Consider the following 25264-nt stretch of genomic DNA (forward strand, 5'->3'; position numbering starts at 1 on the left):
TCCCTCTCTGAGATTTTCTAACAATAATTTTTTTAAAAAGGTAAATTTTTGAATGTTTTTTCAGAAACTCCATTGCTAGTTTCTTAGTGTTTCTGATGATGCCAGTTATCTAATAATAGAGAGTTATTCGAGGTTTACGAAATACAGTATTTTTGTAATTATATAAAATATTGATTTTAGAGTTTGTATAAAATAATGAAAGTATATTTGTAAATCCTATACATTTTAGAAAACGGGGATTTTAAAGTCGGTTAATCTGTAATATTAGGGGGACCAGAAAGTAATGTCTTTTTGGTGCATTTGATATTTCGTATCAAGATTTTATTTTTAATCAATAATATATTCTCCCTCATTAGTAACAACCTCTCAATGCCAGATAGAAAATGAATCCACATGGATCGAAAAGGAATGAATTGGTTTTTAAGACTAACGAACATTTAATGGGCAGGAAAAACGACATTAATTTCCAGTCCCCCTATTACTTTCAAATCTTAACTTATATTTCTGACAAAATGCAACATTTCAAATATTGCTGAAATAAAGACAAGGGCTACAAGACAGTTTTTCTTATAATTGCTTCGTAAGTGTTATAATTAGATTGACAGCATCTAATTTATTGTTGAAAGCACGCCATGGAATATAAATCATGATAATTAAAATTATAAGAATCGAATTTGTTTTTGCAACATAACTATAAATTTTAAATAAAGTTTAATTTTCCAAATTTTAAATCTTAATAGCATGACTGCAGAAAACTCTCCACCTATAATCATTTCCCTTCCAGTTATTTTCGCTAAACTAAATTACAATCCTACAAAAAATTTCTTTAATTTCTATATGAAGTAACTCGAAAATTAAAGAGCGCATCAATAAAATTTTGATATTACAAAATTTCAGCCAATCGTTTTTAAGTTTTGAAAATGAGAAGCACATTCGAAACAAAAATTTTTCAAACTGCATTGTTGGAGACAATAACTTTTTTGAAATCGACTTTTTTATACAACGATTAACGGTACGACGATTTTATGTATATATTCATTTTAGAACTTCTCTGTCTCTTAAAGTCTCATTTTTAGGTTATACAAACCATAATTTTAGTTCCTTGGGTTGGTGGGGAACTGAGTATGTTTATGTCGTTTAATTTTAAAAGTGATGTAAAGTGCTTATATGAACTATCAAATTATTACATAATTTTTTTTGAATATATTACGTTTAATTATGTTATTTTTACCTTTTTCTCTCCTTCATCAAGCATAACGATGTATTCATGAAACAAAAATATCGCTATTTTGTTAATTTGATTAAATATTTGATCTACAGTTGAATCAGACAATAGGCTTCATTTCAGAATATTTAAAATTGTTTCTAGATCTTAATTGCGAAAAACTTACAGCGAGTCAATTTAATTTTTAGATAAAAATCTCTTAGCACATCTATTGTGTGATTTGGATAAATATCGTCATTAATTTCCAAAGTTCATTTTTTAATAAATTTTATACAAATTTATTTTTATTTCTTTTAAATTTTTTAGTAAATATCTAAATTAACTGATTTATCATATTTTATAGTTTCAACTAAATTTATGAAGAACAGTTGCATTTGATATTTTATTTTCCATTAGTGCTTAAATGTTAGAAAACCGCATTTATTGCAAAATACGGGGATTTAAGAAAGTTACTAAAAATTGGAATGTCATATTCCCTAATTTTTAGGAAATTTGAAGGGGGGGGGGGAATGAATTATTTGTAGTTAATTCTTATAAACGTACTTCCCACGTCAAAACCTTATAGACAAAATTGGCGAATAACTCAGTTATAAATCATCAAAGAATTAAAAATAGAAAAAAAAAATGATTATGATTGCAGCATAATAAGAAATATTTTATTCACTTTGTGTGTAATACCAATTCCGATAAAATTTTGGAATTCTTGGATTTAAAAAAGAAGCTCTTTAAAGTCATTTGTGCAAAAGGAGTATGTGCACAGTGAAGAACCAGTTTAATCACTCCGCTCCCCTTTTAGCTTCCAGGCATAGAATGGTTTAGTCTCTCACTGTAAACAATCACAACCCCGTTGCCCCCCCCCCTTTCAAGGAGGATTGTAAACATTTTTCTTCAGAAAAATGCTCAGCTAATAAAAATAATTTATATATATTATTATTTCCATGATATTTAATGAAAACATAATATCTGAAGAATGAAATTTTTTTTTATCTAGATTTAAACACAGGCAATTAGGAGCTATATTTTCATCATAGATATTTCTTAAATTATTATTTAAGAAATATTTTAAAATTTTTAACTGCTGTATAATGTAATAAGGCAGAATTTAAGCACTATTATTCAACTCCTGAAGTAGTTAAAATCAAGTAAAACGATCAAATATATTATTTAAATAACTACCATTGTAGCGCATGGCAGATAAGTAGGAAATACTATTCGATTGTAAAATTAAAACCCAAGATTTTTAATAATGTAAACAATGTGCATAAGCAGTAAAATAATCCAAAAGAATAAAGTGTGCTTGTAAACTTTAAAAAGGTAGTTCTTGGAAAAACGCGTTTGACATCTAGCATAAGAATATTCTTTTATAAAATTGATAGTTTTTAATGAAGAGATAAGCTCATCAACTAAAAATCTTAAAACGATCGATAAAATTAAAAGAAAAAGATAAGTATATCATGCGTAGGCAGAAAATCTCATGTATAGTAATTTTTTATTATCAAGCAATATTTTTTTGAAACACAAAATATTTGCAACTAAAATATATTGGTTTCATGCTCTCACTTATTATGTATTAGATAAAACTAAATGTTCAATAGATCATTCAGGGATATAAAAGATCACTCAGTTATTTTGGAATTATAGAATTGGACTTATGGAATTTGAATTAAATTTTTATTTTATTTTATGTTCAGTAAATTCGAGATGGAAAGTTTCTGATGAAAAAATGGGAAGCCATTCATATTATACGGTGACCATTGCTGATTTCAATTGTCTTACACTGCAAAGTTGTTTTTGGTTAATGCTGAATTATGAAAGAAAAATAGAACATAAATACTGAAAATTTTTTCTCTCGCCCCTTGTAATTTTACATTATGTTATTTGTAGCATATTTGCACAAATATATTTCGTAAAGAAGAAGTAAAGCGTTATCATCTGTGTCATAATAATATAAATATATATATATATCTTTGTCTCATTCTATGAAATTATGAAATTCAAGCATTTATGTTAATTTTGAAACTTAAATTATGTCTTAGGAAAGAAATTATTCATATATTATCTACATAAACCACATTTTTTGCAGAGGTATGTGGACCACTGCACTGCGGCTTTGCGTAAGGTGACCAGGTTCTTCAGAAAATTAAAAACCGGTAGCAATCTTTTTAAACGAGCATTCGAGAACTCACATCTTTATCTTTCCAATTATTTACAAAAAATAATTAGAGAACCTTTGCTAAATATTTTTGTTCTATCTAATTTTGCTCTATTTGATTAGTAAGAATATTTAATTTCATGCACTAAATTTGAAATTTTAGAACCAGTTTTTAGCTTTCTAAGGGCGTAGACCAGATTAGCATAGCAGATGCATTCATGGCTCTTTAAAAATGATAATTGAGAAAAACTTTACTAAGTGGTAGCAAAAGGATGATAAAATTAGGAGAGCAGTTGGGGTCAGGGGATAGAACGATTGCCACCCAATGAGGTGAACCAGGTTCGAATGCCGGCAATGCCTGGTAGATTTCAATTTTGCACCCGGCTCGCACCGACCTCAGAGCTGAGTTAATATCCTCAGTGGTAGACGGATTATGGGTTAAAGTCCCCTTGCAATTAGTCCAACTGCGAGAGGTTTCCGTGGTTTTCCTCATAATCTAACGCAAAAGCGGTCTAGTTACTTCAAAAAACCCTTCACGAAGTAAAATTTCTCACAAAACTTGATCCATGAGTTCCTTAGTCTTCTGGTTTGGGTTAAAAATTGGAAGGATATGGAGATGGTAGACGTATACCCTACATTGGGTCGGCTGTTCATCGACTGTTAAAAAAAAAAAAATTAAGAATATTATTCCTAATTTAAGTTATGTAACCTTCATAGAAATACCGTCCAACCAACAGATATATATATATATAAAATCTGTTCGATCTGATCGATTCTCTCATCAACCCCTATTACTTCTACGCATTCATTTTTGCTATGCTACCGCATCAAATTAAAAAAATAATTATGAAAGTATCCCGAATTTCTTTTTTAAATCCTCTATAAATGAAATTCCCACATTAATTTTATTTATGTAACAATTTCTAATTTTATTTTTTTTGGAATTTAAATGTAATAAATTTGTTTGATTATTTACTCCAATTTATCTACCTAATTTGTTGCTACTATAAAAATATTCTAAATGCTTTTCGCTGAAGAAAAAGTGTAGAAATAGTGCGAAAAATGACTCTCTAATATTGCTCAACTATTTTGCATGTTTTTCAACTATTTATTATTCTAGTTAATAGGAAGTAGTTATACTTAAAAAATATTTATAAGCAAATATAACTTAATTATCGTTTATTGATTGTAAACCGATAACATGCTTATCAAAAAATGTAGCGTAATTAGATAACATCATGAGAAATTATAATAAAGGGACCCCACCTTCAGCTTTTATTTTATGTCTTTGATTTTATATTTTTGACTGCTTGTGAGAGTTCAAAAAGTTAGAAATATCTTCAATAAATTTATATTAAATACCTCTGTAATCAAAATAGAACCGAGTAAAGATACCTTCAAACGAGATAAGAAAAAAGTAGGATCTTGATTTTTATTATTGCCGAGCATTATTGCCGAGCATTAGTTAATATTAGAGCATTTTCAGTTAGTTTGCAATTTTAAAATTAATTTAAATTAAAGTCTGATGGAAAAAATATCACTAACAAAGCCTTAAAGTATAAGTCAATATCATATGGATGATTAGTCACTAATCTTAATAAAATTAGACACTCTTCATTATCCCTTAAAAAAGCTCAATTAGCCGCGAGTAATTAAGGTCCGCGATTGGCTGTGTGTATTGTAGGTCCTCGATTAGCTGTGTGTATTGTAGGTCCTCGATTAGCTGTGTGTATTGTAGGTCCTCGATTAGCTGTGTGTATTGTAGGTCCACGATTGGCTGTGTGTATTGTTGGTCCTCGCTTGGCTGTATGTATTGCAGGCTGTGTGTACGAATGTTTTTCGCTAAGTTCTTTAAAATAATAAAGTTCTAGTTTGAAGAAAATATCTAAAACTGATTTCCAGCTTAATCTCAATTAGAATCCATTTAAAAAGCAAAAAGCTTAATCGTTTTTTTTTATTTGGAACAATTTATTTCGAATATTAAATTTAATTACAAAATATGTTTAATTTTATTTTTTTTTCGAACGTATAGTTCTAATAAGTTCTAATTAATAATAGAGACTTAAATAATATTTTAGTCCTAAGAAAATGTCAGATATAAATTTTTAAAAGCTTCTAATGTAATCACTAGATTATTTTACCAACAAAATAAAAATAATTCGATTACAATTTATTAAAAGAAGTCTTATCATACAAGAAAATTAAGAAAATGGTTTTCTTCGAAACGCGTGTAAACATTAAAATATGTGTAAGGCGAATTTTTAAAAAGCTGTTATTTTGAAAGGTAATTCATGTTAAAATCATCTGAATTTAACAGAAAAAAATAATTTAAAAAAGGAGAACTTTTTAAGATAACAATTTAACATTAAATGACTGCATTTTAACTAATAATGACTAGCTAACGGTATTATTTTTCATTAACATGTTCTTCGCTATAAACATACATACACTTTCGGAGAAATAAAAGTAAAGAAAATCATTAATTTCTCTTAAAATTGCGTGAAAACGTTTCTATGCATTTCTTACATACCAAAAAAGTTACTAAGGAAAAGTTACTAGTTAATACGGATGTGATAATATTTCAAATAGAAACGATTATTTATTCCTATACATTAACTGATGAACTTCCATCTACATTTATCTGATAAAAATGAAATGAAATCAGTTAACATCGTACGTAAATATGTTTTAAGCATTTCCTTTATTTGTTTCATACTTATTCCTTAAATACGAAAAAGACCGGGGTGTGTGTTTCCGAGAAGGCGGTTTTTAAGTGCAAACGAGGACCCCCGCTGAACGTGTGGTTTTATCGACCAACCGAGGACGTCGTTTTTGCACGCATACACACTTCGACTCGGCTCTTTATACACAACTTTGATAAATGCTGCCAATCGAGGACAAAATTAGATTTTGCTAAAAATTTTTCTGGGACTATTTCATGACCCCCTGAGTACGAAAATACCATTTTCTAACCGAGGACGTCCTCGGTTGGCACGAGGTCCTCGTTCGACGGTGAAATTGCCTATGTGTGTCCTCGTTTGCCGGCCCTTGCCAACACACACACACACACACACACACACACACACACACACACACACACACACACACACACACACACACACACACACAGCCGCGTTTATTATTATGTATAGATGTATAGAAGTACAGATTGAAGAAATAAGATTGTGCATGGGTAATAAACTCTTATTGTTACACAGTGTATACTATATGACTTGCAAAGCAATTATAACAATCTATAAATTTGCAAAAGTAATTTAGATTCCTTCAATTTTTTTAAAATAAAATTAAATACTTAAGTTATCTCCCTAATACTTAAGTTAACTTTCTTACTGTTGGATAAAAAAAAAATCAGGTCTCAGAAACTGAGTAACCTTTTTACAAAGTATTACGGTACAGAATAACCCTGATTCAAGATATCTTGAAATTATGAAAACTAAAACTCTTGAAAGATTCTTTAATATTATTCAGTATTAAGTTTAACTTTGAACATAGCAAATTTGAAAACGATTTTATTAGAATAATACTTATTTGTTTGTCTCTTTTTTGTTGATATATCACATAATGCTAAAGCGCTGGATACGTAGATTACTATACAATAATCTTATGTTAATTTTGTATTATCTTATCGTCATCTTATCAGTATAACAAAAATAAGAGTTAAAGCTATTTAATTTACATAGATTCACTATGAATGAGATATATTATTCGAATATATATAATATTGTATGGTAAATACTTTATTTTAATAAATAATTCTTGATATTTCAAAAAAAAACAACAACTTATTTTTATTAATTGGATTAAGTAAAGCAATCAAATTGAGAGGTATATAAAATGAAAAAATTAATTTATATTTTACTGAATTAGTGCAAAGCATTTGATTCTTTAAAAAAAATTTATTTTATGAATGAGTAATAATGTTAATAACATATCTTTCAAGAGTAAAATACTTAATTGTTAGTTTATTGAAATAGACACATTATACAGTCAATTCGCTATAACTCGAATATTACTATAACTCGATTTTTTTATGAGCTCCCGACCCTTTTAACTTCAATTTCATGTCAATTATTCTCGATTACTCGAATTTTACTCCCTTTAATTCGATTTTTTTGGATTTTTTAAAGCAAGAAAAAAACCAAGGAGTTGATATCTTGCCCCCTCCTTTGCAACACACACACACACAATGTCTTTCGCACTCTTCATGGAGAAGCTAAAGCTGTCCCTCTTGAAGTATGTGAACAGTGGTTAAATTAAACGTTACCAAATTTACTTCAAGGATACAGTTAAAATGATGTTTTCAATATTGATGAAATGGGTTTATTTTTTAAATGGCTTCCAAATAAGACTATGATGTTTAAGGATGAAAACTGCTCAGTGGGTAAAATGAGCAAGGAACGTTAGACTGTCCTAGTTGGAGGAAATGCGTCTGGGACAGAGAAATTGCCCTTAGTTGTTTATCGGAAAAAACCAAAATCCCCGATGTTTCAAGAATGTAAAAACGTATCCTTTGGATTACAAGTCTAACAAAAAGTTTTGGATGACATCAGCATTATTTGAAGACTATGTAAGAAAATTGGATCGGAAATTCTTCGCTAAAAAAAGAAAAGTGATACTCTTTATGGATAAATGCACAACGAATAGTGATCTACCTAATTTGAAAGCAGTAAACTTGCAGTTTCTCCCGCCAAACACCTCAGCAAAATTGCAGCCTACGGACCAGGGTATCATAAAGTGCTTCAAACAGTCTTATCGTAAATGGCTTGTCAGAAAAATGATTAATAAGCATTAATTAAATAATCCGACAATATTTTGAAAGTCCAAAACCGAAACTAACGGTAAGTCGAACTTCCGATATGTCGAAGTTTTTCGTCAGTCCTATCAGATTCGAGTTATCGCGAATTCACTGTACTTTTATAAAATAAAACAAAGCAATTCGAATTTTCAATATGGGCATTTCTTTAAAAATAAAAAGACACAATTCCACACAAACAAACAAAATAATAAGCAATTTAAAATAAAACGGGACAATTTTTTTTTACTATTTTCTTAATATAGAAATTTATTGCACTTCGTATCGTTTGTAGTCTTTTTATCTCTGCAGCCATACTTTTCGTCATTCTTTATCGTGATCTCCAACAAGTAAGTGATATAATTTCAAGCCTAATTTTGACTTATTAGAACACCCAAATGCAAAATAACCTGTTATTATTAATTTAAAAGTATGAAACAAATAAAGTAGAAAGAAAAGCTAGAATAGACATAAGAGACCAAGAGCAATGATATTTCACCGTTCAAACTAATCAACAAAATGGCTACTGTTTACCCATGTGATCGGCGACAGCCAATCAAAATCGGAAGTGGTACTAAGGTCGCCAAGAAAAGTGTGACGCTACTTAAACTAGGTAATCTAGGTAATCTAGGCTAGGGCTTTACATAATGCCAGCTAATTTCTAATATTAGCTAAAACTTTCATTCGGTATAAGATCATACAAATTGAACCATATAGATGATTTCATTAACTTACGTTTTTCGACTGTAAAAATTAGAGAAAACATTACGCGTTATATGGGGGTCCAAATTAACACTTCCGGCGCCGTTGAGGATATTTTGGCCGTTTTTTTCTATATCTTATGCTGTTTTTGATGATACACGTGAGCTACAAAGCTTTTTTTTTTTATCTTTCTTAAATTTTTTCTAAGTATACTCTCTCCAAATGTCATGCCTTTACGTTGATTGTACTGCGTTGTAAGTTAAGAAAAGATCATTGCCGTATAGGATTTAAGTAATCATGCATGACTGCAAATAATTCCGTTTTATTTGGCTATCAAATTATACAAATATGCTTTCAAAACAATATAAAAGCTTTTAAAAGTTAAACACATCTGTAGTATTATTATTAATCGATAATGAATCAATTAATGAGATGATTATAAATATTTTATTATATGTTGGATGGCAACAGCTACAGGAAAAAGATAGAACAGCAACGATGAATAAATACTTACTTACTAACCTTCTGAATAAGATGTCTTGTATTAAAGCGATGAAACAACACTTCACATCAGACAGAAATTTAATTCGTGCTATCTTTTACAATATATATCATAGAATTATTAAAAAAAAAGTTTCTAGTTTAGTACTCTTACTGGAATCCTAGACTTGGCGACGTATTTCGATAAATAAGGAGAACATTTTTGATAAAGTAGCAACTATATGACGTTGCAAGAGCATTATATTTGATTGGACCACTAAAAATGGACCGTCTTATGCTGACATGCCCTTAACAAATAAATTGTGAGATAAAGAGTTTTTACTTTTGTTTCTCTGTAGAAGAAAATCGTCTGCAAGAGAGAAACAATATTTATTATTCTATCATTAGTTTCTTTAAATGAGAACAGAAAGTGTGATTTAAATATGATGCAAATCTCTCATTTTACGGGAAACAAAGCAATAGTTTTTATTCAATAAGTTTTATTTCCTCATTTCATACAATTTAAAAAAGCAAACAAAAAAATGGCTGTGCAACGTCGTTTCAAGAATTGACGATGTTGATATACGTTCGCGCTGGGAGCTTGGCATCCATTTGGAGTGCCCTTAGACGCAAACAGGCTCTCTTCATAGGGATAAGGGTTTTTCTTAACTTGCAACAGAGTATAGTAAAATAAATAGTCATAGAAATACCTAAAATATTCAAAAGTGGTTATTTTTTAAGGGGACATTTTATTTTGTGTTGGTCACTTGTTAGAAAAATGTTTGTTATGGAAGTTTCATGCCTTTTTGATTTTGCTAAACTACAAATTTTGTGAAAATGGTTTCTAAAAAAGAAATTGGGACTCACTGTATTAAAAAAATCACTCTATAGTTTCCCTTAAATAATATGGTATCGGAAATTGGAACTCTCGAATAGTTGGGTTGAGCTCCTATTGAATTACAATTTCGCTATTGTATCTGAAACCATGAGTAACTTTCGTTTTAATGATCGCATTTTCAGATCCTAAGTGTCAATTCAAATATGCTAATTAATTAAAGCTAACTATTAACTAAGTTACGAAAATAGTCACAAAACTCACTTTTTTTTAGTAAACATATATTTGTTTTACATATTCGGATTTCTGACCTCCAAAACAGTGGGGGTCGTCGCAATTCGGAAATTGCGGTCCTAATAGTTTAGTCAGGTTAAAAGCTGGGTCCCCTAATGTTAATGATCTTTTTTGCGTTATTGGTCATATCTTTAAAACTAATTTCGTAATTTTAAAAAATTGCGCCCACTCATGAAACTTGTTTTTCCAAAGATAATTCATGCAAAAAATAGTTTTCAATAATTAATTATTACTTTTTATTATCTATATTATATAAAACGCTAATACGTACGTATGTATGTATGTATCAATAAAACCGATGATATTTCTTTTCTCGCGCTGGCAACAGTTTTCATTTTTAATTGATTGGATTCGGCGCGCAAGAGCACGTACTGAGCAACCAGATAACAATAACCAGAGTGAGCATTATCAGGTTGTTCAATTCAGATTCATGCACTAAAAACATGACAATATTTAATTTAAACTCAATTAGGAATTAATTAATTAATTGAAGTGAGAATGCTTTAAAAGGCCGCTGTTGAATTGATATTTTTCTACTGGGAGCTACCTAAACGTCTAAAAAACGTTTAAGTGTTTGTATTGAATGCATTGAATTTTTTTTATATTTCGCGTTTATTTATGCATTGAATTTTCACTCTTTAAAATGCAGAATATTAGTGAAGCAATATTTGATAATTTATTTTGCTAATATGTTTCTTATTTAGCTAATGTTTTGATTTTTTCACCATGTACAATCTAAATAGCTAATATACTTTTTTAAAAGCCAATAAGAACATTGGTAGAATTCTTCTACATAAGTACAATACTATGTCTTTGATGATAAAATACTATGTCTTTGATGATAATATATTATGTCTTTGTGCTAGAACATTGTGTTCATTGGCAAGCGAGCGCAGCGATTCATGGTTCACGGCGTGAACCACATAGGATTGCGTAGCAATTCTCGGGGGATGGCGAGCGTCAGCGAGCAGGGGGCGGAGCCTCCTAGTTTTATTTAATACTGGGCGGAAAAATTTGAATTTTGAGTCATAAAATCTTTATACCATATTAATTTACGTATTTTTCTAGAAAGAAATCTAAAATTTCAATTGTTTTTACGAAGAATCTAATGAATTCTAATTTTAATTAATTATTTAAAAAAAAATTGGCGACAATTAAAACAATATTTAAATGAAGCGATTAACGTTTAAATTTACTATACTTTCAAGGAACTTGACCTACGCGAGCCAAGCATAAATTTCATTCGTGATTTTTCGTTGTTTTAAATACTAGATTGATTTCTTTTTTTTAATTATAAAATACCATGTTTCTTTTTAGGTCTTCTGCTAATTTAAACTTAATTTAGTAAAGAGATTCCAATAAAATATTATATTTCACGAATGTTAAGTCTTATAAAAACTTTGCTTATGCATCTGCTTTTTTTTAAAATTTTAGTTTTTAATTGATTCATCACTTGGTTCAATATCACTAATGTGCATAACTATGCATTTATTAGAAATAGTATATTTATCAATTATTCAATATATATTTTTAATAACTAAACATTAAAAATATAAACGAAGATTCTAGTCATGTAAAAGATACCTTTGTATTGTGTAAAACCAAACTCTTTTGACATCAATGATTATCTGAAATATTGTTGATGTTTTAGAAATCACTACAAAGAATATAAAGATGCCGAGCATAGAAAACTCTCAAATGCGTAGCCAAAATTTTTAAAATGTCTTAAAATACTTCAGTATCTTATATATTATCCTAAGATTTTAATTTTAAAATTAAGATTTTAATTACCTTGCCACGTGTGATTCTCAGAATTAGTTAACCAATTATTTCATTTTATTTTTACATTTTCCAAATTCTCCTTCTCTATTTTATCATGTAGATTTTTTTCGATGATACATTAATTGATTTTGTTTACTTTTTATTTGTACTCAAAGTTTTTCTTTAAATTAATACTCGTTCTAAATAATTGTCATGTTTTTTTTCGTGTCTAAGAGCTATAGTCAGATAACTGATAAAAAATTAAGAGCATTTTGTTATATTAAAATAACTCGGTGCCAAACGTCTGATTGATCGTATTTAATAAGTGTACCCTTTTCTCTAAAAATAAACAAACAAGTTATTTATTTATTTACTTTATTGCTTCTCATTTGTTGGATTTGGGGAAAGTAAATGCATTTTAGTGCAACTCAATAAACTACAACTGTTTGCTTTGCTTTTTAAATAAACAAATTCGAACCGTAACTTTATTTTGACGTTTAAGCTTATATCGCTTACTTTAAAAAAAACTGCTCTTTTAAAAAAAATTTTGAAAAAATTTTAAAATTATTTTTCAATTTTAGCCCAATTCACAAGATATTATTATAGTATAATTTGTTATAAGGAAAGTGCCTTATTTTGTTAAATAGCAAATACTAGAAATGGAAAATTGTAAAAAGATTCCAAAGCCGTGCTATTTTTGAAATCATCATTTCATTCGAAATATGCGATAAAAAATACGCAATTTTTAAACCTAATTAGATAAAAAAAATAATAAGCAGCGAGAGGGTTAACATATTTTTAAAAAAAAGTATGAATACAAATTTCTCCTATGTTTGATTATAAGAGGATAAGAATGATAGTGCTCCAAGGAACCTTCTTAATTAATTTGTTATTTCCAGAATTGAAATATGTTTGAAAGAGATTGCTTATTGCTTGAAAGCTAAAACTAGAAACAAACTATTATTATTCATTTAATCTTATTCAGTTAATTTGTTGATAGCGGTATCAAGGATAAAGATATGCGTTGGAATCCTTGTTTACTATTATACTATGGTTGAATTAAATCATATAGCTTGAATAATTTATTTTAAGCGAATTATTTAATTATTTTAAGCAAATAAGAGTGTACAAATAAACTTCAACGAAATACGCCTAAAATATACCCTAAAATATATCTAGAATAAATTTTGGAATCGATAAATAAAAAATACGCTTTCAAACAATTTAAGTAGGACGAAAATATTAACTTGTTTGAAATAACTGTCTTTGTAGCTTTGATTCCTGGTACTAGGGGACATTTCATTTTCTCATTCGACTTTTGAGATTTCAATAGTAAACGGAATTTTTTTGACATCCTAAAAATACGTTTTAATAGCTAGCAGTAAGAAAAATGTACTGCATTGATTCTTTTAGAAAATTGTGACTAATTATTATTTTTTCAATCTAAGAAACTATGCCATTATCTTACGTAAAACTTATTTTAATGTCGCGTAAAGTAATTTAATCTACGGTGTTTCTTAATGAATAATCCCAAGGAACTAAGACGAAAAGGTATAAACTTCATTGACTACAAAAATTATGAAGATAACGATAAGGGTCAACTTGTTTTGAGCACTCAAAAATTGACGTCAAATGCAAGCGCCACGTGTACATATACGTCACATGTACAAGTCTTGAGAATGAGAGCTTATTTTTTAGCTCTCGAAACATGTCAACATTTATTTTAATCTTCGTATTTTTTAAAGCCAGTGAATTTTTTATAATCCTTTATAATCTGTTACATTTGGGCCTCAATCATTATTTAGATAGGAATGTTGTACTCGCAGTAATGTCCCTTTGTGAAACTTGTAGATGGATTTTTTTCATGAAAGGAAAAACCCACGTTATTGGGGTAGTATGTCTGCATAAGAGAAAATTTCCTCCTATTTTAGAGTCCTTTTTTTCATGACATTTCATCTTTTGCACTACAAGATGGAAACAAAAAAAATACTATGTAGGTGCACAAGAAAATGAATACTGCAACTCTGAATGTATGCATACGAATGTGCTAACGGATGGCAGCACACCGAACACTCTGCGAAATGTGACGTAGATTTAGCAGACTATGGTGCTAAGGAATTATTCTACAAGATGTGAAACTCTCAGATGGCTCGCATGTTTTTTTTGCAAAGTTTGTGAGATTACTGTTTTCATTGCTCGGATAGTTTTCAAAAAAAAAAATCATTTATCACTTCAATTACACTCCATGCGAATTCATTCTTGTACTTTTTGAAGAACTGCGAATTTGTCACGTCAGATTGTCCCTAATTCATCGAATTCAGCCTCTAAAATAAAAGAGACATGCTTTTTAGTATTGCAAGGGATAGAATAAAATTTCTGATGATCCGATCTTACCGAATCTTTGCTATGAGATGTGTTGGGAACCAATTAATGGATGATTTGTTGTCACTTTGACGTTACGCGGATATACTGTAACTATCCGTTAATGTCTAAATAATGATGAAACTTCCTAGTTTAAAACATGTTTGGTGCTAATATGTATCATTTGCAATCTTATCTTTTGTTTATTTTCACATGATTTATGTAGCTGCGAAAAAATAATATGTTATTCAATATTATACTACATTGTTTTGTAGTAATTACAATGATAAAAGTTCGAAAAATCTGACCCTTCAATATTGAAAGTTTTAACATTATTCATTAGTTTAAAATTAATTACTTTGGAATGACAACAGTTTCCTATGAGGGTCAAATAGGCCCCCTAATGTTGGTTTTTAGTAATCCCAAAATCCGGCTGTTCTAATGTTAAATAAAAAAAAAGTTAAACAAAAAATGAAACGATGTCAAAATCTAACGAATCACTTCTCATGATTGAAAACATCAAAATCTGTTTGATATCTGGAGAAAACAAAGAGGAGTTAAAATGCAATTCTTAGAGAATCAATATCTCCAAGTTTCATTAGGTAATAAAACTGGTTTTGATATTTTTCTCACAAGTGATTCGACAGATACCGATAATATTCTTGTCTTTTCTTCGTTTATCAGCAACCCCTAACGTGTACACTTTTTTATCAATTCACTTATGAAAAGAATTCCAAAATTATATATCGAAGGCAGTCGTTACGGAACACCCTGTATAAAACCAAAAAAACAACAACACCATTTTTGATTTCAGATGAAATAAGTATTAGCGAAGTTTAGTGAAGTGAATTGTGATTTTAGAATAAATATCACTGATAATTATGCTTGCTAATTATTGCCCAAATCTGAACTAAAATGCCGTTATAGAAACAGGTATTTTATAATGCGGATAACACAAATAAACATGCCTGAAAACACCCTGCTATTAAACGATGCCTCTGAGGCAGTAGATTAATAATACTGCCCGTGGGTTATACAAAATGGCATTGATTTAATAATCGATTGACAACCTGGAATAACCCACTGATAAACAAAAAAAAAGTTTAAAAGCCAGTTATCCTTTTTCATAGCTCAAGTTTAGTTATGCAGTGTGGCAACAAGAAACAAAAAAATTGAAGAATGAACTTTGTTTTCACTTTAGGGTAAAGGGGGGGGGGATTGAAATGACATAAGCCTTTAATCTGCAGCCAGAGGGAAGGTCGCCCATTTTCTGACTTAATAGAGAGTGTTATTTATTGGGAATTGCATAACGGGTTATTAAATTGTCATTACAAGAAATCTGATGCAGCCATAAAATGTTCTATCGGAATGAAAACACATTGAGTAGATGAGACGCTTGTGAAAGGTTTTTGAGAAACGAAAAAAAAAAATGGAAAGAAAAGAAATTTAACTGTTTCGATTTGAGCTGAGTAAAGAGATTCCTGAAAAGTTCTTAAAATTGAGAAATTGCTCTGTCGGATTTAGCGATTCACTTATTCAAACCAACGGATTTCAATGAGCTACAAGACTTTTTTCAGACTTCGATTTATAAAACATTTTTCAGAGCTTTCAGATTTTACAATGATTTACAATTTTAAAAAAAAATTATCGTTTACGAAATATGAAACATTTTTTAAAGTGTTTCATATTTCTTAGACGATTTAATAAAATTTTCGTTTTCAATTATTTAAACATTTCGATCATTTAAACATTTCTATTTAATTGATCTCTTAGGAAAATTTGCTTTATGGAAACCTATTTTAATCTATGACAACCTATAGTTAAATGTAATGTAAAAGTTCTACATTAATATTTTGTAGCATTTTTGATACTATTTAAATCAAATTTACTTATTGTATCATTAGTCATAAGTTTTACAGAAAGGAAACTAGAATTTATTTTATTGGCATAATTTCATATTTATTTTCATAAATTAAATTATCAAAATTATTACCTTTATTATAAAAAATGTTTCTCTGTAAATTTAATTTTTAATTTTCAATAAAAGTTAAATGTCAAAGTTTCTAAAAATGATTGAAAATTTAAAAAAAAATAACTCAATAAAAAAAAAGCTGAATGAGATAAAAATGTACATTTTACTAGGAAACAAGATATTTTTTAAATTAAATTTTTTAATTAGTTTCAAACTTCGTTAATAGATGGCGCTGATAACTAGAAAATCTTTTACTTTTTTTGCTGCTTGTCAGATCATTCCATACATTTTCTTTCCAAATATCAAGCCACATACAAAATCCCACTAGTGAAGCCAGCGTTATTAATACTTTATATTTCATTGGTTTGAAGCCTTATATGATTTAAATCAAGTCAACATAGACTATAAAGAACGCCTACAAATATAATAGTTGAACATGTAAAAGCTAGAATGCTTTAATCATGGTGGTAATTATTTTTATATTGGTAGCACATGAAACTTGGCAAAAAATAAATCGTCAAACTTCACCGTCACATAATTGGCATTTTTGTAACAATAAATTCCTCTATATTTGTGTAAAGTAAATATAATTAAATTTACTTACATTTTATTTATACAAATATAGAGATTATTATGTTTATTTTTATTATATATATTTTTTTATTACATTTAATTCACCTAAACATATAGGAACTCGTTGCATGGAAATGAATTTACGCAGCATGTGCTTAAACTGTAACTTTCTTTTATAATTGCCGAAATTAAATTCGCCTTAGAATTAAGGATTTTGATGCGTTAAAGCTTAAAACGAATAATCGAAAATACCTTTTATAGTATCACAACAAATTTAATAAAACAAAAATTAATAATTAATTTCCCTCTCGGGGGGAAAAGTCTAATAGTTCTCCCTGTCACAAGTTTCATTTTTCCCTTTTTGTAGCTCCGAATGTCACTGAATTCAACTGTTGCGTCATAGCTACCATTTAGACCAGGGGTTTCCAACTTACATCATACCGGGGGCCGCAATTAAAAACACCAGTCAAATTGCGGACCGCATCTTTATCAAAAATTTTTTTATAGGACTCTTTTATGTTTGAAGGAACATTAAATATTACTGTCAGATTTTTATCAAGTTGTATAAAACAAACGTATTGAATTACAAATTAAAATTAGAAGTATATTATTACGAAACATACACGATTATTTTTGTATTTGAATAAATATTTTCTTGGATATTTCACAGAAACGGAGAAATTAGGTTTTTTTTTAACGAAAGAAAAATATTTTAAACCCATATAGAGTTTTTTTTTACGAAAATTGTCCGCAAAAAATGACAACTAATATATTTTAGTTCGCGGGCCACAAAAAAAGGCTTCGCGAGCCGCCATTTGGTAACCACTGCTTTAGACAATAGGATTTTTGTCTGGTATATAGCTTAAAGATAGGTACCAACTTTTTATCATGTTTGGTTAAAAATTCAATTTCATTTCAAATCCAGTTTCGGTTATAATTTGAGTACTCAAGCTAATCAGAATGCGGTCGATAATCCGTTTGCAAGATCCTCCTCTTGGAAACACGAAAACGAATTAAGCAAAACAGTAGTAATAATCCAGCGGCTTTTTTTTATTTTTTTATTCGAATAAGGAACGCTAAATAATCGTCATTTTTTTATGAAACCCCCGAAGTTTATTAACAATACTGAACATAATAACCAAAGATGGATAACTGAACGAAATTTAGAATGTAAATTTTATTCGTTATGTAAGTAAGAGACTTAACATTAGGTTTTGCGTAAACCAGTTGAGGTCGCTGGAATTTACTTATTTTGTTTTAATTTGAAAAATTCAATGGAAAATACTAACGCGACTTTTTATATTATTTGCTTTCTAAAATGTATTCAATTAATTAAATAATTTTACTACTTCTTTTTTTTTTTTTTTTTTTTTTACCAAAATTTCACTTTTTCATAAAAATATAACTGATATATTCAATTGGTTATTGGTTGGATTTGAACAAAGGATGTTTAAAAATTAACGCAAGATTTGAATTTGCCTCCATTTTTGCAGTAAATTGTTGGCAACCCTGAAAAAAGAACAATTGACAGCTGAGAGTTTAGGGTTAGTAGAAATGGAGCGATCAAGACGGTGCCACATGACATACAGCCAGTAAAACAATTCAATTACTGCATGAGACATTTCCTGGTCGTGTACTCTCTCCTTTCGGTGATCAGAATTGGCCCTCTAGATCTTGTAATTTAACAGCATTAGATTTCTTCTTATGGGGTTAGTTGAAGTCAAAGGTCTATGTCAACAAGCCCACAACCACCCGTGCATTGCAACAGGAAATTAAACGCTGCATCAGCGAAATTCAACCACAAATATGCAGAAAAGTCATGAAAAATTGCGACAAAAGACTGCGCATGTGCCCGATGCGTTATTCCATATATAACCCTATCCTATGTACTTTAAGATTCAATGAAAAACTTACAATCTAAAAACTAAAAACTGTGTTTTCTATTTAATTCAAACCTTGCATTAATTTTGGGACACCCTTTAGAATCAAAACTCACAACTGGTTTAAAAATAAAAGGAACTCTCTGGACACTTTCCCTTGTGTTCCGCGGAACAGCTGATTTAATTCATCTGCAGTCAAAACTTCCACAAATGAAATCATTACTAATCAAGGAATTATTTTTAAGACGACACGCCTTATATCTCGTGAGGTCGGAAGAATCCGCAAAATACCTGAATGTCAAATTGCAATCAGCTTAAAATAATCCGCCTTCATAAATCTCGAAGGATAACGACTGAACTTATTCATTCAACTTTCACGGACAACTTGTGGATGGATAAAGTAAATAATAAAATGTCATTTACTCACTTCCAAGCATCTTATATGGGGAAGTCCCATCCATTCTTTTACTTATTTACTTTTTCTTCGTTACTTTCGAGACTGGAACGGAAGTTATCATTTTAACCTGTGTCTGTGGCATATATTATGTGATTAAAATATTCAATTCATTACTTGCAGGGTCATTTACATTTTTATGACTTTGTTGCATTCATCAATTATTTATTTGTAAGTATGTAGTAATTATTGAGATGATAGAACTGATTATTTCGAAATATATGCTGGAAGTAATTTTGATTTTGTGACTAAATGGTCAAAAAACATACGGGAAGATTAATCTGAGGGTCAAATAGCTTACTTTTCCTTCAAAATGCTTTAATTTTTTTTTTTTTTTTACTTTAATAGCTGAAGATCCGTTTTTTATACTGGGTAAAAAAGAAGTAAATTATCAATTCATCAGTATAAATCAACTCTACGAAATCATGCATAAAACAAAAATGTATATACTAACTAATAAAGTTTTTTTTGATTTACTTACTATTTATTGGACTGTTTGGTAACTTTACGTTATTAGATTAAGTCAAAACATGCACTTAAATATTGCTCCTATGAAAAATAAAGAACTGAACTTAGTATTATTCGGTATGATGCTATTGCACGTGCTCAACTCATGATAGTCAAAATTTACCACACGAAAGCAATTTTCTATGGTGCTTATCTCTTTCTGAGAGCCATTAAACCTATAACCACAGTAACTACATTTTCGATTAAATAGAGCTATAAGCTAGTAAACATTACTACCAAGTTGTTTGTTACTACCAGTAACAAAAGTTTGTCCCTATAATATTTTTCGTCTCCGGGGAAAAGGGAGACATTAATAATTACAATTGGTTCATTAAATAGGTCGAGGGAATGATATGATTCTTACGGCTCAGTTTGAGGAAAAAATCCGAAACGTTAATTTATGGATATTGAATCCAAAAATAGAATAAGAATAGAGGAAGCGAGTATTGTTAAATCGCGTAATGTTGAATAATAAATTAAAAAGGAGAAATTAGATAAAGAAATAACATAAAAAGATTCGTTGAAACATTTTATGTAACATCACCGGAAATTTTACCAACAATCTAAAAATTTTAGTTTCACAAAAAGTTTACTTAGGGACCGTTCAAAAAGTACGTACATCCCGATGGGGGGGGATTTGCTATTTTGTACTGTTTTGTACAGGGGGGGAGGTATTATACAAAGTACATACATTATAGGCATACACCAAATTTAAATTTGACTTTTTCCTACATATGTTTGTTCTTGTATTTTTTTTTCCCCACGGCAACCACTTGTTAGAATGAGTTGTTCTCAAAAAAAGTTATCTCGCAAAATAAAAAATTGCAAACACCAAACTTTCCCCGATTGGAGGTATTTCCCGTTGGGTGTTATTGTTTAAATAATTTTAATGAATAAATTATTTTAAATAAATATTTAATTTTATTTAGAACATAATTATTTAAATTTTTATGAAAAAGGGCTAATAAAATGTACGTACTCTAAGGGGGGGGGGAGTAAGACCTTATGTACGGTAATGTACGAAGGGGGTTAAAATTTCTCCATTTTTGTGTAAGTACTTTTTGAACGGCCCCTTACAATACTTTCCCTATTTTAGAATCAGAATTTCATGAAAAGGCAAAAATTTTTAATATTAAAATGCAATCAATATATGAAGGCAATATGAATTATTAAAAAAAACACTTTTGTAAACATGATAAAAATTTAACACAATGTTACTAATTTAACACGCAATTTGCTGAATAAATAAATGTTTGTAGACCTAATTTACAATTAAATGAACTTTTTAAAAGAAATTCTAATAGTTTTTTTTAGTTCAAAGTCATTTGTTTATATTTCTTGCTGACAGTTTTTCACCAATAATTACCATTCTAAAACTTTAAATTTTTTAAATTCAAAATTGTAAATTTTCCACATGCAATTAAAAATTGCAAATATTCAAAAAGATATAAAAATATGAAAATAGAAGTTGACATTCTTTTGTAATTGGAAAACATTCAATCTGAAGTTAGATTTCAGCATTGTTTACTTTCTTTGAAAAAAGAATGACACAGAAGTTGTTATCCAGAAGCTTAAGACGTCAGTATCTTGGGAGATTTTTGCTGGATAAAAGGCTGAATTCCTCAGAAGGAGGAAACAGTCCCGAATCTCAGCAATGCTGTGCTGGAAGATCCTAGTTTCAAATTTACACTCTGCATTATTAAAATTTTATCTGTTTGTAGTGTTGACCATAAACAGAAAGAAAATGAACAAACATCGCCCTATATCTTTTTGACAGATAAGGGAATACGCTGAATTCGAAAAGAATCATAAGGGTGGGATCTTTTAGAAAAATCATGTTCTTTCGAACCATGTTTTAGAAGGTAATATATGATATTTTTTATGAATTTGATTTTATATTTAACAACGAAAAACCATTAAATTTAATATAGAATATACATTAAAAATTAAATTTCAAATTAATTCTATTATTACACCATATTAATACAGTCGAACCTCGCTAACTCGAACCTCGATTTCACGAATTTTTCGATATCTCGAAGAAAAAAAATTCAATTCAAATTTCCTATGCACTTAATGTTAAAAAAAACTTGATTTCACGAATTTTTTTTCTAATCCCTCGATAACTTGAATTTTTTCTCCATAAATAGAGTAGATTTTTTTTTCTAAAATTAAAAAAAATATTCAAAAAAAAAAATAATTTAAGAATGGCTGACAAGTCATGGAATGATGTGTCTTCCTCTACGATAATGAATGGCTTCAAGAAGTCTGGATTCATTAAAGATCACGAAAGTAGTCAAACAATCAATATCGTTAATTCTGCTGAAAACTGCACCGAAAATGATTGGATCAAATTGACCGGACTCATGAAGCTTGATGACATTGAATTTCATGACTTTATAAGCGTAGATGATGCAGTAACTGTGTGTGGTCAGTGGTATGACAATGATATCATCGCTCAAACGAAAACTTCTTGTGAACTATCAGAAGAAGAGGATGAGGAAATCGAAGATTTACCGCTCAATGTTACTAACAAACAAGCACTTTCTGCAGTGGACACTGTAAGGAGATTTATTGAGTGGTAGCCGAATATGTCAGAGGAGACATTTAAAAGCTATAGTCCACTTAGAAAGTGTTATAGACAAACTTCTTCATACATCTCTAAAGCAAACAACAATTGAATCTTTTTTTAAATGAAAGCGTAAAAAGTGTTTTTAGAATAAATATGGAATAGTAAATAAGGTAATTAAAGAAAATTTTTCTTTATTCTACAATCGATAACATGCGATTTTCGATAGTTCGAATTTTCGATATCTTGAATTTTTTCTCCTCTCCCTTCAAGTTCGAGATATCAAGGTTTGACTGTATTTAAATTAGTAGATTTGTTTTTTACTCATGAGAAAATTTTAGTTTGTCACGTGGGTGGTACCTTCGTAAATTTAGATACATGAACTATTTCAGTATTTCCTTCATTGTGAATTTTATTTTTATTTATTTTGTAATTAACATCAGAAGTTTTTTCAAGAATTATGTATGGACCAGAAAAAGTTTGTATAAGTCCCCTAAATATTGGGGCATTTAAAATCTTCATACATTACAATAGTTTTAGGAGAAAATTCGATATGAGTTGATTTTGCATCGTAATAAATTTTATTTTTTTCTTGATATTGTTTTGTTTTTTCAACAGCAATTTTTCTAGCTTCTTCTATTGGTGAATAAATTTCTTTTGATAAAGGGCAATTAAATGGGATGGTGCCAAACATTAAATAAGTTGGTGGAAATTTAGTTGCCGATTATACTTCTTGCGTTACTTCTTTTAATAATTTAGGCCATGGAATTGTTTTTAGAAGAATCATTATTTAAACGCTTTCTTAAACCTTCAACTCTTCCAATAGTTTCCGGTCTGTGATCTTGTAGTTAGGAATTGTTTAATTTTGCAATGTAGAAGAAATTTTTGAAAATGAGAATATATAGATTTGCATAATCACAGAAAAAATAAGAAGGAAAATACCGAGCTATAAACGATTGGAAACTCCGGTGAGTAATAGTGAAGTGAATTTCGACCAAAATTAAAAAGGTGACCTCTGGCGGGGAAAGTTTCATCTACTATGACCTGACACGGAAAGAGTTCTTCAATTAACCTTTACCCCTTTACGTGAATATGCACTCTTTGATAATGAGAGAAATTCTTTCTTCACCCGTAATAACATGTAACAATCGTAACTGTTATATCATCTCACATTACCTACTACCTGACCGTAAGTAATAGTATACTCAACATGCAAATTTGTTATGAATAAATTTTCTCTCTGCACGATGCCATATTCTATTTTCTCTTTTTTCACCTTGTTCGGGATTCATTGTTTTCTGCTGGGCGATAAAGAATTAGGAACATTAAATTTAGTTAATGCTTTAAATGGAGTTTTAGTGGGCATGTCAAAATAGTTTTCCTCAAGGTGAATCATCTCATTTCTTGAAATGAGTCAAACTAGCCATTGTTTTGGAGGAATGTGATTGTGCTTTAAATGAAAAAGTTTAAGTGAAGCATTAATGGTTTCTGTTGGTTCTACGAGAGACTATTTTTCAAATCGTATAAAAAATTAAATAACGTAAGAAAATACGATTATTTTTCTTAAATAAATACATTGATTTTTATGAAAATTCATATAATATTTTTTTGTTGTAATATTATTTTAATAATAAATTAGAAATAAAATTATTTAAAACTTGGACTGGGAAAAGGAAGCTGATAAAAAGGAAAATGATTTTATTTTTTGTAAGGTCTACAAAAAAAAAAATATTGGTCGCATTACTTTCGAATGACGTGGTGATGATGGTAGTTAAACTTGTTACGCAGAATTTTTATTAAACATATTTTTCTTAAATTTTTCCTTATTTTTGTATTAATTTAGGTCAAAATAAGTGAACAATATTATATATAGCATTTTAATAATCTATGGTTATGAAATGCAGTATAAAACAACGGTGTCTTTTTCTGTGTTAAAGGTAAAATCTTTCAAACAATAATTTATAAAATTTGCACTTATTTGCAATAATTTAACATCTAAGAAAAACAGTTTTTCATGAATGGTAGGTATTTACTTTATTTAAGTCTTCCTTAGAGCTGAACAATGGGCTATTATCCAAAGATATGTCATCGCAATTTTGATCTTCTGCAGAGGGAATGGCTCCCCTGATTTGGTATTAATGAATGGAATTTCTTTACTTCACAATATCACTTACTGATAAATTTTTGAATGTGAATGAAATAAAAAATTCAAAATATTTGTCTTGGGATTTTATATTTTAGTGCAAATATAATTCCAGTAATTTGAGCACTCTAGCTAGTCGGTAAGTGGTTGAAATTTTAACTAACAATAAATGAACTCTATTTGACGATAAAATTGCGATATAAATTTTATTTGTAGCAGTCAGTTAATGATTAAAACTTATAATTTCTTCAAGAACAGAGCTGGATATGAGATCTCTATCTTGTGATCTAAGTGAGGTATCTTGTTCGAAAATAGTCGAAATTCTGTCGAAAGTTACATCCATATTGATTGTCTATGATAGTCCACCGACGGCCGATGATGGCTCACATTGTTGTGCAGTTGACTTGCTATTTGTGACCGCGTAATTGTCTTCCTCGCGCTGTTGCTTTTCACTCTCATTTACACACAACGGGACCCTGCACACACTCGACTGCTATTAGCAACGCCAGAGTAACCTCACCCACAACTGTGAACTTAATACAG

General features: G+C 29.4%; 1 protein-coding gene across 3 annotated transcripts in view; it reads left to right on the plus strand.

The window, feature by feature from the left end:
* Positions 1–25264, plus strand: part of LOC107456259 (dual oxidase maturation factor 2) — a 296093-nt gene that overhangs the window by 95217 nt on the left and 175612 nt on the right. The window contains exon 1 of one of the 3 annotated variants that reach the window (XM_087166347.1): positions 21854–21871. The exons of the other annotated variants lie outside the window; for them this stretch is intronic. The gene's annotated coding sequence lies outside the window, so the exon portion shown is untranslated. Of the gene's footprint in view, positions 1–21853; positions 21872–25264 lie in introns of those variants that run through there. 3 annotated transcript variants of the gene reach the window in all.

Source organism: Parasteatoda tepidariorum, chromosome 6, assembly GCF_982258835.1.
Source record: "Parasteatoda tepidariorum strain Cologne lab strain chromosome 6, Ptep-v5.0, whole genome shotgun sequence".
Lineage (NCBI taxonomy): Eukaryota > Metazoa > Arthropoda > Arachnida > Araneae > Theridiidae > Parasteatoda > Parasteatoda tepidariorum.